The following is a 21,135-nucleotide window of genomic DNA, read 5'->3' as shown; positions in this document are numbered from 1 at the left end:
TCCTATTTGTGGTCTCCTTGCTCCACCACCCCTCTTGTCGCCCCGTGCAGCATTCTTTGACGGGCAGTTTCTTGCCCAGTGACCAATATTGCCACAAATCCAGCAGCCTTTTGAATGCCGTGGATTTTGTGGGGTGTTATTTTGGAGTTGTCGCCTATTGTGACCTCCTCTGCCTCTGCCTCTTCCGCGGCCTTTTGTCTGGTCGTTGGAAAAGGCAGAGGTATCTAAACCTCCAAATTCATCCAGGTGAAAAACATCTGATCCTTTCACAGCCTTCCTGACCTCTTCTAAGGTACAGGGTCTAAAGATATATAAGTTTTGTGTCCCTTCCTCTAGGGAGGGATACAGTCGTGTTGCTGGAACAGCAGCGGCTGATACTGGGGCAGACGGAGCTGCTGAAGCAGCAAGGGGAGAGGTGGCTGCAGGAGCTTGCTCTCCCTGCACCGCTACAGCATTCCGTGTGCTTGGAATTACTTTATTTTCTTCCTTCTCTATAATTAAGTTTTTAGATTCATTTAACCATAATTTAGCACACCTCAGCTCATTCTCCTTTTTAGATTTTTTTATTCCCATTTTTCTTTCTACACTACTCTCCAAAATTCCCACAATTATTTGCCATTGATCAATTTTTAGCTTTCCATCTATTTTGTATTTCTTTCTCCATTTTTTCATGTGTACAGTGCTACCAGGAAACCTGGACAGCATGTACTTTTCATCTCCATCGGGGCCCTCAATAAGTGAGGAATTACAAGAATGTTTGTTTCCCATATGTAAAACACTTGCAATTTCAGCTTGAAAATATTATTTATTTGAATTTATTTAAATTTGGTCCAGGTTCGTTGACTCCTAGGGAGTCCTATGAACTGGAGATCTTTTCAGTGGGCCAGCAATTAAAATACCTTGTTGTGGTATTCCCCGCTTCGACTCTTTCGAGTGGGAGAATCTTGCCTATTGCATCCACAAGAGGTTTGCTGTTTAATTCCACTGTTTTATATGAGGTAAAATACAGAGCGGTATTTAAACCTCCAATCACTCTCACACTACTTTTTCATGCCCACACACACATCAAAACAGCAGTAGTAAACCAGCAATATCAGCAATGACTCCATGATTTAGCGCAACATTATCTGTTTTTGCCTTGTAAGTTGTACTTTCAGAAAACTCAGCACCAGTCTTTTTTTTTTTTTTTTTTTTACCCATCAAAAAATCAAAACCACACAGCAATGACAAGCTTCCTATCCGCCTGAGGACTTACCCTTAAGGGGTCTCCCAAAAACAGGAGGCTCTGAGAGCCTTTCCTTTGTTTAGTTGAAACGACGTCAACAGGGACTTCAACCCAAAAGCATTTAGTTGAATCAAGTGCCAATGTCAACTGGGACTCCAACCCTCAATTTAATAGCATTTAGTTGAATCAAGTGCCAATGTCAACTGGGACTCCAACCCTCAATTTAGTAGCATTTAGTTGAATCAAGTGTCAATGTCAACTGGGACTCCAACCCTCAATTTAATAGCATTTAGTTGAATCAAGTGCCAATGTCAACTAGGACTCCAACCCTCAATTTAGTACCATTTAGTTGCAACTGGGATTCCAAACCTCAATTCTTAGCATTTTAGTTGCAACTGGGACTCCAACCCTTTATTTATGTCGACTTTATTTTAGTATCATTCGTTTGAAACATTTTAAAATTCACTTACGTTTCTGTAGTTTTCGCAATGTCCAGTCGGATCTCATCATTCCGCCGTTGGCAGACAAAGTCGGACATGTGTCGCTGGCCCAGCGAAGAATTCTACTTCCTGGGTCTTTCTTTCCAGGTCCAGTTGACTCTGGCCGTGCACGGATTCAGCGCGTCTTCCTCTGCCTGACAGCGGTCGGTATGAGAGATCCCGGGTTTCGGCACCAAAATGATAGGTATTTTCCTAGAACCTACATAAAAGAACCACAGACAACGTATATGAATTTCATGACAAAGCTTCTGCAAGCAAAAGGAGAAGATCTGTCAACTGCTTCTCAGAGCCGTTCACAGAGCGTTCTGAAAATCTTTGGGTAGAGCTTGTCTTTTATTTTCAAACTTCAAAGAGGGAGGATAGGCAAGATAGACAGCAGAGGAAAAACAGCAAAGGTCGTAAAACAATTTACCTAAACAAAGCAAAGGTCGTAAAACAATTTACCTAAACAACTAGCAACCCAGTTCCAGATGCGATATCTGATTTACGGCCTGAGCCCGGTTCAAATCTCGGTCAAACTGTTTCACCTGAAGATGAACAGGCAGCTGTGACTTCCAGGTCAGTTCACACATACAGTTTAAACAAGAGAACACTTTAACCTGAATATGAACTAAAGTAACAACAAAATGATAATACCAAAAAATCTCTATCAGAAACTATAAAAAATATTTTTATGTTTCTTTTTAAGCTACTTGATTTCATTAACTTCTATTTTTAGACATCCAATCTAATTTTTTTACATATTGCAGTTTCTACAGTAGAAATGAAACTATTTTAAATATATACATGCATGAAAAACTGTTTGAAACAATATAAAAAACTGCTATAGGTCTTCTCCAAAGCTCTTTTATTTGGCCAAGTAGTTCTTCGGGATCCAATCTGGAGTTACACATCACGGACTCTGTAGTAAAAAACAACAACAAAAAGACAAATTAATATACATGACATTTTTAAACATCTATTTGATTTATGAATGAATAAAGTAAAAATGAAACTTTGTTTAAACAAAGGTTTCAGATGATTAACACAGATAACCAACATCACCCAAGAAAAAAAGGGCATATATACCCACTGTATTCCTCCCATCAAACCTAGATATACAACATCAATCTCAAGTTAAAATAAACAAAATCTGCAAATATATTAGCCTTAATTAGTCATGTACTTATCTGTTCAGACTGCACCACCTGGGACATCTAAAGAAACAAGAGCTCCATCTTCTCCTCAGATTGGGTGAGTGTCCAAGCCCATGAGGTAGGTGAGAGTGTCTTGGACTAAAAATACACAGTCATTCCATCAATAGACAGGCATCATCAACAACAACGAAAAAAGTAACTACTTTTGAGGTTGCTACAATTTAGATACATTTGCTACATTTCATGGGCCTAACCTCCAGGTCTCTTTTCCTCTCTCTTCTTGGGCAGCCTCCAAAGGATCATTTCGCTTGAAACTACCTGCAAAACAACCTGCTAAAACAGACTAAAACTGGGAGAAAAAGGGTTAAATCCACCAAAACCAGACAAATTCTCACCATGTGGAGGGAGTCTAACAGGACAAATGTGAGTTTAACTTTTGTTCTGCTAGAGAAGTGAAGGTAACCACTAGGAGGCTGCAGCCTCCTAGTGGTTACAGGCCGTGGATCTGTTTGGTATACCGATACCGGTACCTTAATGTTGGAATGGCTGGTCTGGGTCTCAGCCTCAATGCGGATGTGCCCCCCACTGTTCTCCCTTCGCTCCCGTTGTGAGTTGTTGCGCGAGTGACGGCACTGGTAGGTGAGGATGGAGAGGATGGTCTTGGCCGCATCCATCTTGATGAAGAACCCGTGGAGCGCCGTGCCGTGGGAGATGGTGGTGGTCTGGTGGGGGGAATTGGATTTGTTTGAGTCCCGGTATTAGATCACCTCGCTATGAGAGACATGGATGCTGGGAGCACAGCCCATGCCCTCAGCCTCGGCGAGGTTCTCCTTGATCCCCGGTAGTGAACAGCGACTCTTGGGGGCCGCCTTCCATCTGGTCCGCTGGCGCTGCAGCAGCAGCTCTCCTCCAGGCATCAGCCGCAAGTCAGTACCACTCTCTGCTCCGCTCCATTTGGGAACATTAAGGAGTGGAAAAGCGTCCAGCTTCTCCTCAGCCTAGGGTTGCCACCTTTCAGAAAAATAAGGGGTCGCCCACTAATGCGCCTCATCCTAGACTCATAAGGGGGTGGCCGGTGGGAAATGGGGGGCATTCGACTAGAGTTACCCTGGGAGCCGGGGGGGAGAACTGCAGCGGTAGCTTGTCAGTTAGTCTGTATTACCCAGAAAGCCATTGGGCACAATATCGCAACACCAACACTGAGTCAAACAATGACTGGGGTAGACAACTATATAAAGTACTTGGGGGACCACTTCTTTATTATTACTCATAAACATGGTCACTAGCAATGTTAGCACCTCCGTCGCCTGCATTTGCCAGAAGCAGTCTCCTTCGTTTGCAGAGGGCTCCGAGGACCTGCTGAAGGAACCAAAGGAATGCTGTAGCTTTCCAGCGGCGCCGCCACAGGATTCTGTGGTTGATGAGCCCAGTTTAACTAGATAATCCTCCATAAACTACCTCTAGGGTAAGACCCAAGTTTTGGGGATTTTCTGGACCCCAAAACTTGGGGTCCAGTTTTGGGGTCTGGACCAAAACTGGGCAGTAGCGAGTCCGAGGAGTGGGGAGGCGTAGGCGGGGCTTACTACTGCAGAGTAACAAACAATATTTTGTAGAGTACGGAACAATTCACGTCCCGCATCAGTTCAATACGAAACGCTACATTTAACAGCCTAATACGGGTTGGCAACCCTACCTCAGCCTAAGTTAGTGTGGGGTCTTGGATGTGGCTCTCATTTTTTTGGGAGGGGACAAAATGTTTTAATAATATTAGTAATGTACAACCCTTCACCGCCAACCCCGCCGATGGCCTAAACCGGGAGCATCTATTGAACAAAACTAATAACCTAAATGGTCTAAAACACCTGGCTCATCCTCTCATTGTCTGTGGCATGCTCCCATTTTTTCAGACTGGGTAGAGAAAGACCTCTCAATGAAATCTTTTCTCTACCTCTTCTTTAGTTCCTGTGCTTGCAGTTCATTGGTCCTGGTCCATCTTCCTCTCTCCTCCCTCTGTCCGTCCCTCAAACTCACATTGTATCACTTCTATCTCTCCAGAATAGAGCAGAATCTCCCAGGAGGTCACGCTCCAACTCCAGGGGTCATTTAAAGCCTGCCACCATGATGAATTAGAGGTAATGTTGCTCCCTCTAATTGTTACATAAATTGTTAACTCATTTACTTTTTAAAATTACATTATCTTTATCGTTACTTTTTTGGTTGGTAAAGATTTATGCCTTGAATCTACCACAGCTCCTATATGGGTCAAAGATAGAACTAGGCTAATAACTTAAACTAACTTGGCTGACAGTAAACAACCCGACCACTGCTTTCTCAAAACATACTCCTTCTTCATATAAACAGGCAGTATGTAACTTTTATTTAAAAAAGTAACTGTGTCCTCACTGTATGAGTCAGATAATCTGTGAAAATATCAATCTTTGCCATATTCTATCATTGCCATCTGAAGAAATACAGTGCTCCTGACTAAAACAATACCAATCAGAGCCAGGGGGGGCTCATATCATTGTCAATCAACGTCTACTTTATCTCTTATGGAAGCCTTTCTCTCCCGGATTTTGGAGAGAAAAAAAGAAGTCAGGAGCGGCGTCTTGTTGAAAAGAGAACATTTTTATTCTAACAAGAAGTGAAAATACGCTCTTGTGACAGATTACAAACTTGTTATAAAATGTGTTTTATTGTATACTTTTCCTTCTCTATTTGTTCTCATCTTGCTCCTGTACATTGTTTTTGAATTTTGAGCCTGAATTAGAAGATATCGACAACAGATTACAGATGCTTAAAACATGGTCACTCTCCAGCAGCTAGAAAAAAAACAGGCTACATGTTATGCCACACCATTATATTGGTAGAGAAGATATTTTGAAATGATTGTTGTGTGGCTTTGGTACAAAAATTCCTTCATTCACTCGTTTGCAAATGATGCCTGTTACACAACATTGAAAAAATAGAATATAAACTTTCCATCAACCTCTACGCCACAGAAAATTGTCCATTTCGCCTTCGCTGTTTTTCCAACCCCTAGCTTTGTTCCTGTTTCTATAACCAAACAGCTGGAGAAAGCAGAACGTATGTGTCAAATTTTAAAAAGCATTAAAATTCATAGTGACTATTTGCAGATCCTCTGTGGTATTCCACCCACTTCTGTTTCAGCCTCCTACAGCTCCCTCTGAGGACAGTCAGTAAGCAAAAAAAACATAGAAGGTAGAAAAAAACTCAAAGTGACAATTTATTGGGAGACACCCGTATGAGTCATATTCAAAATCACTTGAATGTTGCATTTTTTAAGTCTTTTTTTATATGTAAAGCACTGAAGCAGGGGTCTCAAACTCAATTTACCCAGGGGCCACTGGAGGCAGAGTCAGGGTGAGGCTGGGCCGCATAAAGGATTTGACAAAAAACATTTAAAAATTATCCTCAAATGTCATCAACATTTAATTTCTCCAATACACGAATTGCAGACTGTGGCTTTGACAAAGACATGATGAGGATGTGACTAAATTTAGGGTGCATTCACACTGCAGTCTGAAGTCACACAATTTCAATTTTTTTACGTAATGTGACCTGTATTCGATCTTTTCATGGAAGTGTGAACAGCACAGGTCGAATTTTTTAAAAATGTGATCCATAACCGACTCGTATTTGATTCAAATGCGACCTATCATCCAGGCTTCATTCATCCGAACTGAACATCACTGATTCTCAACAAATCTCACTATTCACTGATACGCACAAGTGGGAAGAAAAACAACAACCATAATGCACTATATAAGGATTAAGTTGTTAATATGCTGCTCCAGCTGGACAACAACTTCAAATATGTAAGCTATGCTCCACCATTAGCCTCGATGTTTACTTCCACAAACACTGAGCACTTCTTATGGTGGTAGGCAGAACACTGAGATCGCTGACACTATTGCGCCCTCTACTGCGCATGCAGGACACTTTCAGGTTATTTGCTCATTCACACTGCAGAATGCCTGGATGTTGGGTTGCATTTGAATCTTATAACTATCGGATATGGGTCACATTTGAAAAGAATGCGACCTGTGCTGCTCAGACTGTCATGAAAAGATCAGATACAGGTTGCGTTACGTCAAAAAAATCGGAATTGGGTCACTTTAGGCTGCAGTGTGTGCGCAGCCTGAGCTTATTCCATTTTTCATTGCTGTTGTTATATATTTCACAGAAGTCTTTAGCCAGCTAGCAACATATGGAGAACATCTCGACGTGTGACATCATTACCACTTCTACTTGTCACAACAGTGTGACGGATGACGAGCAGCCCGGAAGCAGTCGCCTTTCTCTGCGTTTGATCGTGGCATTTGTTAATGGTAGAAAGTACCAGAATGGCAACTGCAGGGAAGGGCAACTAGTACCGGACTGTTCTATCATCCACCGCACTATTGTTACAAGCATAGTGTGCATGAAGTCAGTGTAGTTTAGCCTGGCACCGAATGTCAGCCATGACGAGGAACGGCGGGCAGGACTTCCTTCAGAGGTCCGTTCACCCTGTGGGCCGTACTATTATACTGTCAATGTTACGGGGAGAAAGCTTCTTCAAACAAGACGGAGGCTCGTATGTCTTTTACTGAACCTTTGATAATGGCAACAGCTGTTCGAAACCTAGCAACCAAAAATTAACAAAACCAAGTCAGTGACAAAACGGAATCTGATTCTTAAGCATTCTTCAAAATAAACGACTTCCTCTATTCAAATAAATCATGTCTCTCACTTAAATATAGTTCACATCACCTTTGTAATTATATACCATCATGTTCAATTCAATTAATAGTCATCCTGTCAATGTCAATTATTCTTAACAAATAAAAATGTAAATCAATCACTTATCATGCAAAATATATACTGTACTATATACTGTACAACATATAAATGTAAAAAAAGTCACAACAGTTATATCTCGGTGGGGGCCACGAGACATCATCCTGTGGGCCCCAATTGGCCAGCGGGCCGCGAGAATGGGACCTCTGCACTAAAGGAAGACTAAATTAAAACTGCAAGCAGCCTCGAATGGCCCTTGCAGCTCAGTGCCTCTCAGGAACATTGGCCCCCGCAGGGGTGCCATCACCCCTGCCCGCCAGCCACTGCTGATGTGCCCGCCGCCAGGCAATAAGCATTGCTGCATTCAACAGTGCTTCCCAGCGATGCACAATATATCTGGTGAAGATTGGCTGATATAGCAAGGAGATATGGTGGTGTGATTAATTTAGGGGGTGCAGTGGAGTCAAATTGCAATTCAATGGCATTGGGATCTTTAGCGGTTAATAAAGATTATACATATCCAGTTTGGTGCAAATCGGATGATGCATGTGTGCTATTCGCTATTTAGTCAGGCCCACACAGTTCAGCCGGAAGTCAACATTCACAGAGTTCATCATCATGTCATTTTATGTCAGTTGGCACAGGATTGAACCAATTTTAATCATAGAATAAAAGTAAGACATCCAGCAGGAAAAAGCAGGTATCTTCCTTTTGGAGGGAGTGGGCTAAGCTGATGTCATCAATTGACTCTCTGGCCTTGCCTGTAGAGGTTATTGCACTTAGTCTGCAGTTGTGACCTTGTATGCGGAAGTTATCTGACTTTGATGGTTTATGGTGAATAGTCAAAGTTTGGCACTTAGCCACGCCCACATGCTTTGACATACAAAAATTCCTGTAATGAGTTTTGATGTTAAACATCTCAACACTATGCTGACTGAGTTTGAAGTATGTATCTCAAAAGCTGTAGGAGGAGTTTGATCAGATGCAACGTCTATGAAAAATAGGAAACTGCGAATGCTCACCCCAAATTGCCGACTTCCAGCTGGGTTTGCACCAGGGATCCAAGAGACTTTTATGAATATCCTAACAAAGATACAAAAGTGTACCAAGTTTCATATTTCTAGGTTAAAGCACGGCTTGGGGCTTATTAAAAAAATTCTAGGGGGCACCATAGAGAAATTAGGCCACGCCCATCAACGACTGTTATGGATTCCTTTTCGGGGATGGATAAGGATGCATCTTAGTGAGGTTGGTGCAGCTCGTCTTGAACATAAAGAATTTAGAGACAACAGTAATGCAACAGCGTTACAGGTCATTTTGCCATGCCGCCATTGCCACAGCCTCCGTTGAAAACTCTTGGCGCATTAAAGCAAGTGAGACCAACTTGTTATCTGTCATCCAACACAGAATCATCTTTATTAGGTTGAGCATGCCAGAGATGGAGCTTTACAATGAAAAAAAACGCACTTCTTGTTCTGAGGGGGCGGGGCTTAGATGACGAGGGCAGACGAGCAGCGTCTACCCTCGTCTGCCCTCTGGTGCTGATCCAGCACTACCTTTCACCTGCCACCGCAGACGCTCTCGTGAAATTGAAGCTCGCCTCCGCCAGGCCATATGCACCGATGAGTTCGGCAACGCTCCCTGATGACACACTAAAGATCTTGTGCAGATCAGCCAATGTAATGAGGAGCTGATGGAATAACCTAGGAGTTGTGGTGGAGTCAAATTACAATACTAGGCTTTTTGGCAGTTTAGCGTTTTATAAACACAGGACGAAAATTGGGATTTTCGACAGCTATTGACACTGGAGACTTAGGGCTTTTGGCAAGAGGTTTTTGTCAGAGTCGAACACTGCCAAAAATGGTCAAAAACGCTGTGTCTGAGTTCCCCTATCACCTCCCTCCTCCTGTGCCTAGCAGAGGTTTTTTATTTAAATGAAGTTGCTGAGTGCTATGCAAATGCAAATCAACTGTTGAGCACTGCCTTTTGACTCATTCATTTTGTAGCTAATCCATTTTTACCTTCTGATCACCATAAAGAAGTATGTTTGGAGAAAGAATATGTGAAAACATTGGTGTCATCATTTATTTGTGACTCAGTGAATGTCATGTTTTTTTTATTTATTTTTATTTTTTATTTTTTTATTTATTTAATTTTATTTTTATTTTATTATTTTTCTCTTATTTCCTTTTTTTATGGACCTTTTTGGTCTGGAATAAAGATTGATTGATTGATTGATTGATTGATTGATTGATTGATTGATTGATTGATTGATTGATTGATTGATTGATTGATTGATTGATTGATTGATTGATTGATTGATTGAATATTGAAACAATCTATCTTATCATTTAAAATATATATTAAATGTGTGTTAGGAGCACTGAAAAACTTAGTTTTGGTTGAATTGCTAATTCCCTTTTCAGTATGGTTTTGACATTAAGCAATGTTCCGGCGGAAAACAACAGATGACACCGTGGCGGTCCAACAAGACCGAACTCACGGTAAGAAAGCTTTTATAAATAACATGTGGAGCGAGGCCAGTTGCTTTGTTCCTTACAGAAAGCGGTCTGTTGTTTTCTTAATGCCAAAACAAGTGTAGGGTGAGAATTTGTATTGTAATCTCTATTACATGTGATGTTCTGAACTTTTAAAAATACTTGCATCTTCTTTGGTTTTTTCAGACTTGAAAAATGGCCAAGCCAACACCAGCCAGACCTCAGACCACGGTGCTGAGGAGTTCTTACGGAGTCCACAAGGATGAACAGAAATTCAGTAAGTTATGATTTTACATTCAGTGAATAGTGAACACTCACATATTTGTAAGGAAAACTGATCTTCCCATTATTTTATTTATTTTTGTTGTAACGCAGTACAGCAAGGCAGAGTGTGGAAAAAAGTAGAGATCTACAAAATGGCGGACGGAGGACGGATCTGAGGACGAAGTCATGAAGCCGGTATATATAATCACTGCGTTAATTCCCAACTGTATAATGGTTGGTTGAGAATAATTTTAATTTATTTACTTATGTATTTTGAGAAAGTGATATATTTGCTACAATATTTTTTAATTTTACATTTATTTCCACAGACTCCACAGAATAAGAGTCACATTTGTGTCAATCAGACTCTTCAGGAACATTCTGATGTTGTGATGAGGACAGAGATGCAACACTGTGTGAGTATCTACTATTTTAGAATGTTGATATTTTATGCTTCAACATTGTTTATGTACATAATGTAATTATGCTATGTATTGACAATGCACAAAAATGTTTTCCAGCTGCATCCAGGACCTACTGCCAGTTATTCGGATTCAGCTAAAGAAAGAAGCAGGTAAGATTTATTACTAATCTAGAGATGTCACAATTCCTTGAATGATTAAAGTACTGTGATTTATTAAACTCCATCAAAGCAAATTATCTGCCTCAGAGTTTGTTGAATTGTTTTACTATTTATTACCAACTGCTTTTAATTCTTTTTTCTTCCAGTTGTTTCCAAGTGTTTTCTTTTTCATTAAAGTTTTTATTTTTGTAAGTATGTATTAATGTGTTTTTTTTGTTTGTTTGTTTTAATGTCTTATGTGTGCATACTAAGCTGGAAGTTGCCCAACAATTTCACTGTAATTTCATAATGACTAGAAGATGCCTGTAGCTCATAATGATTGTCTGTTCTGTGTTAACAGCTGATGGAGGAAGGCAGAGAGTACTGGCAGCAGAGGAGGTGTCAGGATGGACCCCAAGTTCCTCCAACCAGGAGCTCAGTGACATCAGGACTACAAGACAGGAAGAGACATCAGGTCCATGCTACAGAGAGATGTTGGGCCTGTCCTGAATGAGGCATAATGTTTGATCAAGTTTGGACAAAAAAACACTGCTAGATTGTCGAGAAATTGACAAGTATTTATGTCTTGTTTTGTGTGCAGCAGTAAAAAAAAATCAAAAGAAATAAAGAAAAAAACTTCTGTTTCTCTTTTATGTTCCTCACATATGAACATGTTGCATATAAGCAATATCAAATGAATATATTTTAATACAGCATTTATTTTTTATATAGATTTTTTAAAATACAGCATTAAAAATTTTAATGATTGGGGTGGGGTGTATTTATAAAGACATAAATGCTATCTAATTGGCACACAACAACCAACCAATCACATGTCAGTGCTGAACTCTGTCACTGATGTAATTGTTTTTCAGTCAATGACTGAGAATCCATGTGGGTCTGCTGTAGCGTCTTTGCCTGTGCTATGCTATTTGTATGCTAAGTAGAGTATTTAACAACTCTCGCCCTCCCACTCCCCGCACCACCACTCCCCCGCTTCAAGGATTCCGCAATTGCTGTCGATATCTGTTGCTGACTAGCTGTGTTTGCGTCAGAATAGAGTGTCAAAAATCCCAATTTTTGTCCTGTGAAAGGTCATTAATATGCAGTTTGGTGCCAATTGGCTTTTCCTTAGGAATATATACTTCAGGAATGTACAAAGCCAACCATGATAATTTACTTATTTTTTAAAGTTTAAACCCATATAGTTTGTCAATGGATTAATTTCAAATTTTTGTAACATGACGAAACAAGGTTATCCTCTTAGTCTTAAAGGTAGTTTTGTGTGAAGTTGAGTTAAAGTTTAAGGGGAGGACCAAGTAGAATATTAACAGACTAAATTTTGATTTAAATGTTGATGTCAGACAACTCTTTTGTGGTTTTGACACAGCTCAGGTTTAAGGGAAGATTTTAGTTATTTTATTGATTTATAATTTTTACTGTTGTATCCCAGGGATGATTGCTAAAACATGGTGATTACAACCCAAAGATCGAACACCAGAATTGCTTTTAGTAAGGAGGTGGAGAAGAGAGGGATAAGGATTACATTTTAGTGGCATCTGCAGCAGTTGAGAGCATGAGAAGAGACAGAAAGGTTATATCAATACACACATATATGTGCTGCCATATGAATGGCAACACATTGGGGGTTATACACAATTCTTAATTCAGATATGTAGAAATGTACTTTTGAGTAGTTATAATTATGTTCAAGATATCTTAAGTTATAATAATCTATATGTGTCTGGTGAAATAGCAGATGTGGCGAAATCATTTTAGATATCTCGAAAGTAATATTTACTTGTAAAAATGAAATTTAAGATATCATGAATTATTATTTTTACTAGCCAAAATGTAAATTTAGATATCTTAATAATTACCTTTCTGAATAATCAAAATTTACTTTTGTCTAGAATATACATTTTTATAAATCAAGAATTCCAAATAGTTACAGAAAGTTTCAAGCATATTCTGTTGATTCACCGCGTGCAGGAAGCTATTTCCATCAAAGTAAAATTTTTTTTGTATGTTTTATAAAGACATTATGACTGGGAGTTTGTTAAAACACAATTTTTATTATGGTCAAAATATAAGCTACTGCACACTCATGTAGCTTTAGTCTAGCTGTTCATATTTCTGCTGCTGATGTGAATAATTATAAAGCTGGAATAGTTCCTAAACGTTACGTTACATTACGTTACATTACATTACATTACATTACATTACGACCTTGACTGATAGTAAGCCTTTTGTGCGAAATTCTGTTCCCATGTGAAAATATGTTCCACCTTTGTCGGGAGCGCACATTGGAGCCAGAGAGACAGATCCATTAATTTTCACGGTGCTGATCAATTTTTTGGTAAAGCAGCTCATATAATCATGTCAAAGTTGTAACATGAGGTTTTCAGAAGGTGTTTTCACACTGCAAGGAATGGAACGGCACGGCACTGCACGGGTTCAAAGTAGGGGCGACCTTGTTTGTATTAGAACTTCCGACCCGGTTCCACCCGACTCCTTGGAACCCCAAGAGCTGTGGTTCCAATCGGATCAGCCAAGCGGTGCTGCTTAGAATCAGCAGCTGATTGGTTTAGAGTCAGCCGTTGGTTGTTTTGCAGTCAGCCGTTGATCGGTTCTAGCTGGCTTTTTAATTTGCAATGAATTGCTTTCAATATTCTGCTGTAACCTGGTCCTTTTATGAGTTTTTTTTTCCTCCACTCATGTACTCCCTGATGAACAAGTACAGAATGATCTAGATAGGTCAACAAGGAATGAAAAAGTTTTCCACTGCATCTCTGAGGAAAAGGCTTCAGCCGCTACATCAAAACCATTGTTTCGTTTCAAAAGTAATAATGTCAGGTACAGCTTCAATGGTGCCCTAAGTTATATGCAAACACAACAGGGCTGCAGTACGGGTAAAACCAGACCGAAGCATGCCATTCTGTTCCATGCCATTCCATTCCTGGCAGTGCGACAATGGCATTATACTGTTTTGTGCTCTTCTTTAATGGCCAATAGTTCTTGTTCCTACTTTTTCACTCAAGTCTTAAAAAAAACGTCACCAAACAGTTTTCCCAACACATTTTGTGTATTTATAATTTGACATTGCTAATAGAAGAGGAGGGAAGTTGGCTGATAGCAGGACATGCAGATAAGATTTTCTGAAAAGATGAGAGTATGTTTTCTAGAATATACCTTTCTAGTGTTGAATATATGATAGATTATTGGATAAAATAAATTTCTAGTTATTTTTTCACAAACTCTGCAACTGTATTTATTCTCATCATCAGCAGCAACAAATTCTGTGATGTTGATAACATTTTCTATTTTTATTTATTAGGGGAAACCATATATTTTAGCTGACTGAAATAATCTGTTACCCCTCTATTTCATAGAGAAAAAATTAACTTAACAGCTAGTCTTTAACTTTGTTTATTCCTCTGATCAACAAGTCTTGACAATTTTATAATATTTGCTCTTTATTTACCAGTTATGAGGACGGAACCATATATTTTAGTTGCCTGAAATAATATGTTCTCCTTAAAAAAATTAGGCTATTTCAGGTGACTAAAATACTTGGTTCACCCTCATAACTTTGTCAAATAAAGAGGAAATGTTTTCAAACTTGCATGATTTAATGTTTAAGATGAAAGGAATAAACAGTTATAGACTTGTAGGTAAAGATGTACTTTAATATTTGCAGAAATGTGTACTCCCTTTTATGTTGCATTATAATATTTATATTGCTGTAATTATAAATATTAATTCTTTCCACTGAACTCTTTCATGTTAAAATGTAGATGCCTTGAGAAAAGTCCCACTGCTGATCCAAAGCTGCAAGAAGGGTAGAAGCAGTTCGAATTGGGCATGTAGGGATACCCAATGACTCCAGTGATTTTAATTTCACATGAGTGTTTAATTTAATAATATTATTTTAAATTGAATGTCTTATTGGTATGTCCGATGAAGTATCCAGAGTACATATTTTATATTTTTTAAATAATTTTATATATTCTTTCATTTATGTTTTTTATTAGGGCGTGGCACCGGCTGGCGCCATTCTGTGAATAAATGGCCAGCTAGTAAAGTCACCAACCACTGTCACAAGCTAGTCATTCCTGAGGGTTGCCCTGATAAGAAAGTAAGTAAAATCAGCAATGATTTCAAATAGATTATGTAGGCATAGTTCTCAAGTTGCTGTGTTTGTATGATTTTAGTTTGTCCTTCTGATCGGAGCGTCCCATTTGCAGTCCTTCATGGATGTGATTGTTGAGATGCCAAGTGGCTGCTAACAGTTTGGCTTCATGTCTACCCCTGGAGCCTGTGCAGCTGACTTGCGTCTTAAGGTAATGAAAGCCAATGTACCTTGGGAGCCTGACGCTGTCTGCATTATGGCTCTGTCAAACAACCTTACGGCCAGTTGCCATCCAGAATAAGCCGGACAGAAATTTGAGCGGTACCTGTTGACAATCTGTAGTCATTGGCCTAAAGTGAGCACTGTTGTTGATTAAAAACCAGTGTTTCTCAATCCTGGCTCACAGATACCACTGCTCTGCATGTTTTAGAAATGTCCCTTTTGCTACACATTTAAAGCATGTAGAGTCTGAGGACTGGAATCTAGAAATAGTGATATAAACATCAACTTCTTAATGGGTTATTTTCCTAGGTCTTTTGAATATAAATTTCTAAATTGGTTATTTATTCTAGGTGTTTGTACCAGCTTTGTTCCCCGCTTGACTGAGTCCAGAGAGAAGCAGAACTTGTTCCAGCAAAAATTCCACCGCAGGTCGGCAAAGCTAGGTGGGTAGTAAAATATTGATAATTATGTTTTTGTTTTGTAAATGTATTGCAGCTCTTTTCATGTCATCTTTGGTGATTTGGTATTTGCAAAATTAATTTTTATTTTGTCATTATCTTTCCAGGGATTCCATATTTTTCCACCGCTTACCACTTTCCTCTGGACCGTCTCACTCTGTGGTGCCATGATAGCAAGAGTACATCTTCATTTTAAACACGGTAAGGAACAAATTGGCATTCATATGAAATATAAATTTTATCTCTGACGACTGTTTATATGTGCAGATCCACCTTAGCGATGACCACGGGATGCACATCCTCAGGGATCTGATTTGGAATGCTGGCTATCAGTTCCTGGAGTTGTCTGGACCAAAGCCACTGGTGCAGAGTCAGGCAACTCGTCCGTTTAAACCAAGGTTTGTGCCCTGTGTGGTAGTGAAGGGAGTGGAGAGTCCTCGTCTTTCTCCTCCTTCTCCACACACTTCTGTGTGGACACACGTGAGATCCGGCAGGAAGGTATGGATCTTTTATTGGCTTGCAATGAAAGAAAGGTGTTTCTTTAACTATCAATAGTCATCCTAAAAATCTTATATGTGCTCTACCTTTACAGAGGAACCACTCGGGGGAATTGGACTCTTTCTCTGATTCACCCAAGAAAAGAGTGGTTCATCACCAGGTCCGTGAAGCTTCAAGCTTGTAGCCAGAGGCGTTGAATGTGTGCCGCCCAAAAACACTGTGTTTTTCACATTAAGGTTAAATGTGTAATTTAGAATGAATTACTAAGAGTTTTATTGAAAACATTTGACATTGCATCTTTGTTGATTTTGTGCAAAATCAGCTTGATATGTTTTTTGTGTCATTTATTTGCAGGTCAAGCTTACGCTTCAACCTGCATGTCCTCAGGAGGCGTCTGACCGTCCTGCTGTGGGGTGCGTCTGTCCTTTGGAGGTTCCTGCTGGCCAGGGGGTTTGTATAATGTGCTCTGCAGTGTGCATTAATAAATAAAAATATCTGAGTGTCGTTCTTTTCAGTCTACAATTTTCATAACATAGTTACAATTTCAAATTTTTGACATTTCAAATGTTGGAAGTTTATTTTATTCTTTTGCAGTAACAATTTGGTATTTTGTCTGTTGTAAATACTAACTAATTAATAAGAGGAGATTGTATTTTACTGGAAATGAGTGGTTTGATCACACACAAAACCTAAGAAACATTTTCCAAATCTTTCTTAGGTTTTTTGAAAGTTCTCTAAGTAACATCATTGCATTGTAGTTTTAACATTAACACTTTAAAATAAATTTAATAGAATCTACTTCAATCTGATGTTTTTCCAGTTTTTATAAAAACAATATATAAAAATAATTGCAGACAACAGTAAAAATAATTAAATTTCACTGCAGCACTCTCTGATCGTTCACAGAAAATATAGCAGGCTGCGTAATCTCATTGTAATTCACAATTGTGCAAAATAACAAGTTCAAAATGTTTCCCTGTAGTGTTCCCATCGGGTTTTAACACATACCAAGAAAAGCAACAATATTGTTTGACTTTGAGTCATTATCTTAATAACCAACTTATTCATGCTGATGGTAGATTTGCGCTTAATGTAGAATCTATATTCTTTGCACAGTACATGTTAGAACTGGAACAGTTGTGTCTAAAGTTTCAATAACTTAACGTAAAGGCAAAAATTGTACATCTAAAAATATGACTGAGGTTTTGAAGGATGGAAACTCCTTAAATAAGTTGTTGGAATTTGATGACAGATATCGTTTCTTGAAACCCATTCGAGGCACACCTGCTTCCTTGCAGTCGGCTCAACGCGACTTGCTAGCAGGTGTTAGAATGTTGGGAAAACCCACATGGTTTGCCTCATTTTTGTCTGCTGATATGAGATGAACAAATACTTTATAGCATTTTAAAGCAGGAAGGATGAACACAGACTTTGGAACAGTTGCAGTGAGCAGATAAGTGTGAATTGCTGTGTCGAAACCCTGTTACTGCAGCAAGAATGTTTGATTTTAGATGGCATGTTTTTGTAAAAGAAGTTTTAATGTCTCCTGCAAATCTGATTGGAAAAATTGAAGACTACTATTATTGTGTAGAATTCCAGCAGCATGGTTCTTCCCATTGTCATTGTCTTTTTTGGATTTATGGTGCTCCAATTTTGGAAAAGAACTCAGATGAAGAGGTTATTGCATTTATTGAGAAGCATGTGACATGTGAAATTCCATCTGAAGAAGATCTGTTGTTTTATGTTGTAACATCTGTACAGCAGCAGTCAAAACGACATTCAAAATCTTGTAAAAGGAAAAAAAAACTGTTGTTTCAATTTCCCATGGCCTGCATCTTCCCAAAACTTTATTTGTTGTAGTGAAAAATATTAAGATCCAGTGAAGACTTGCAAATGTAATTTGGATAAAACAGATGATAAAGTACATTGTGAATGTTTTAGTAAGGACAAGAAAAGCTGGGAACAAATTGAGAGAGATAGAGCAACTGGGGGGGGTCAGGTTGCTTATATGGATGGATGGATGGATGGAGGGATGGATGGATGGATGGATGGATGGATGGATGGATGGATGGATGGATGGATGGATGGATGGATGGATGGATGGATGGATGGATGGATGGATGGATGGATGGATGGATGGATGGATGGATGTTTTAATTAATTTAAAGAATATCTGGATTAATCAATATAGCAAGCCACTGTTAAAAGCTTGGAATGCAAATAATGATATTCAGTATTGTGTTGATGATTATAGTTGTGTTTATATAGTGTCTTACATGTCCAAAAGTGAGCATGAAATTGGCCTTCTGTTGGGAAATGCACAAAGAGAAGCAGCCAAAGATGGAAATGTTAGTGCTAACAAGACTTTAAATAAACTTGGTAGCGTGTATTTACATAATCAGAATGTTTGTGCGTAGAAAGCAGTATACCAACTAACCAAAGGAGTGTTCTCGGAAAGGGGTTTTTGTTCCTACGGGCGATAATATCATGGAAATGAGTTTACCAATTTCTATTTTGAGAGAAAAAGCTGCAGCAAGGATCTCACTCCAGAAGACATGTGGATGCCTGGTATAGTTGACCGTTATAAGAATAGGCCGAATGATTATGTCTTTAATGCAGTGGTTCTTAACCTGGGTTCGATCAAACCCCAGGGGTTTGGTGAGATGGTCTCAGGAGTTCAGCGGAGCCTCTGTCGCAGAGGTAAAGTCACACTTGTGTGAAGTCGTGATGTTGTGCCCCGCTTTGCCATCACTTGCTGTATAACTCCACAGCACTTCAATCAGTGCTGCAGAGGAGCACTGATTGAAGGAGTTCCACTCAGCATGGAAATTGAACTTGTGTCTTTAAAAACTCAGTTTTTACCAAATTATATAGTCTAAATCTGCTCCTTAGTCGCATCTTTTCGGGTGTGCTACTGCCTCTAGAGGTGTGGGGTGGTAACACAACTAATATAATTACATTATTAAATCAGAATACCGCAAAGTATTCTGTGTGTCTACAGGGGGATGAGAAGGTTTCGGTGAATGCGCATATGAAACTAGGGGTTTGGGTCCTCATAAAAAGTTAAGAACCACTGCTTTAGTGATATGTGCCTGACTAAGTTTGCTTCAGAGTATCGTGTTTTGACCAAAAATGAAAAGTGTAGAAATTCAGTAGAGTTCAATAAGGACTTTGGGTTTGCTGTGAAAAAAACTTGAACAAAACCAGCAGTTGTTCAATGTGCATATTTCTCTGAAAGAAAACAGCCAGAAAGTTTTATCAAAGCATAATGCAGTTATTTCTGCCTTATTGCTTTGATAGTGAACTTAAACCTGCACATTGTGAAACCTATGGTGATTTTTACAGGACTGGTGTTATTGGATTTGTTGACAAAAAAAACATTCTGTAAAGTCTGTGGTAGATTTAAATAGGAGTGAATTTGAGTTGAGATCCAATTATTTTGAGGCTATTGACAATGTTACTGGTGATGTCATGCTGGAGGATACATGGGCTGAGTTGTGTCCAGAGGTTGAATTAGAACGCTTGGAGTGTGTTGAATTACTAAAAGAAAGACCAATAGAAAATGATGCTCAGGAAAATATTCCTGATTTAAGTTCTAACCCTAAAGACATTTCAGTATTTGAGAAAAAACAAATGAGTAGATCTGAAGGCCTTCCATTGATTAGATCTTTGAATGAAAAACATTTTTCTGTTTTTAATCAAATCCGGCAGTGGTGTTTAGACAAAGATAATGGAAAAAAATCCAGAACCATTGCACATATTTATTACGGGGGCGCCGGTACAAGGAAAAGTCATTTAATCAAAGCAATTGAACATGAATCAAAATGGTTATTGTCCATTGTGTGTAGGTTTCCTGATAACAAATGCAAAAAACTGACAGCACCCACTGGCATTGCTGCATATAATTTAGAACCGACAACAATCCACACCACTTTTTCTATTGGAAAGGATGTACGCCTACCGTATACTCCTTTGGGCGAAGATAAACTAATTTCCTTATGTGTCAAATATTGTGATCTGCAGCTTCTTATAGATGAAATATCAATGGATGATGACAATCTCTTATCATACGTTAACGGTCGATTGCGTCAGATTAAACAAACCACGAACGTATATGGGGGTATCGGAATCATTACAACAGGCGATCTCTTCCAGTTGCCTCCTGTTAGAGGGAAGCCGATATACACTGAGGGTGTTGCTACAAATATATGGTCAGTTATTTCAAATTGTAGAATTAACTGAATTTGTTAGGCAAAAAGATGCTGTATTTTCTCAACTGCTTAACAGGATGAGAACTCATTCCAAAGATAAACCAATCCTTGCTTATGATTTAAAGATTTTAAAACGTTGTGAAACAGGTGAGGTTAGCTCAGCCTTGCACATTTTTGCAACTAATAACCAAGTAAATGAGCACAATATTAAACGTTTATATGAGACTTGTCCTGAATTTTTAAGTATTGGGGCACAGGATTATGTCAATGATAAAAATCAGGAAAACAGAGGTTGTTAGAAGGGAGTCATGCGAAAGCTTCAAATACTTGTTTATCAGAAGTGCTGTTGTTGGGTAAAGACGCACGTGTTATGCTGTGTAAAAACATGGACATTAGCGATGGTCTGGTTAATGGTGTCAGCTGTACTGTTACAGTAATATTAATACCAGAAAAGGTAGTTTCCTAAAGTTGTCTATGTTAAATTTGATGATGATCGAGTAGGCATGAAGAAGAGCTGTCTCAACGCATCATAAGATTTAGCAGGATCAATACCCATTGAACCTGAGGAGGAGGGCGCAACTTTAAAGGGTTGATTGCGTAGACAATTTCCACTCAAGTTAGCATGGGCA

The 21,135-nt window shown here is 39.1% G+C and overlaps 1 long non-coding RNA gene and 1 pseudogene across 1 annotated transcript; one reads left to right on the top strand and one right to left on the bottom strand.

The window, feature by feature from the left end:
• Positions 1–2,510: 2,510 nt before the first annotated feature.
• Positions 2,511–3,335, bottom strand: LOC145553969 (uncharacterized). The gene is made up of 3 exons (XR_014090032.1): positions 3,116–3,335; positions 2,913–2,999; positions 2,511–2,626 (listed from the first exon to the last, which is right to left on the bottom strand). It is a non-coding gene; the product is annotated as an uncharacterized LOC145553969 (long non-coding RNA).
• An 11,447-nt stretch (positions 3,336–14,782) lies between these two features.
• On the top strand, positions 14,783–16,507 carry LOC145554039 (uncharacterized; annotated as a pseudogene).
• Positions 16,508–21,135: the final 4,628 nt, after the last annotated feature.

The sequence above is a fragment of the Poecilia reticulata genome, chromosome 12 (assembly GCF_904066995.2).
Source record: "Poecilia reticulata chromosome 12, P_reticulata-male-v2, whole genome shotgun sequence".
NCBI lineage: Eukaryota > Metazoa > Chordata > Actinopteri > Cyprinodontiformes > Poeciliidae > Poecilia > Poecilia reticulata.
The sequence above is the reverse complement of the archived record's forward strand: the minus strand, read 5'-3'. Positions and strand labels throughout refer to the sequence as shown.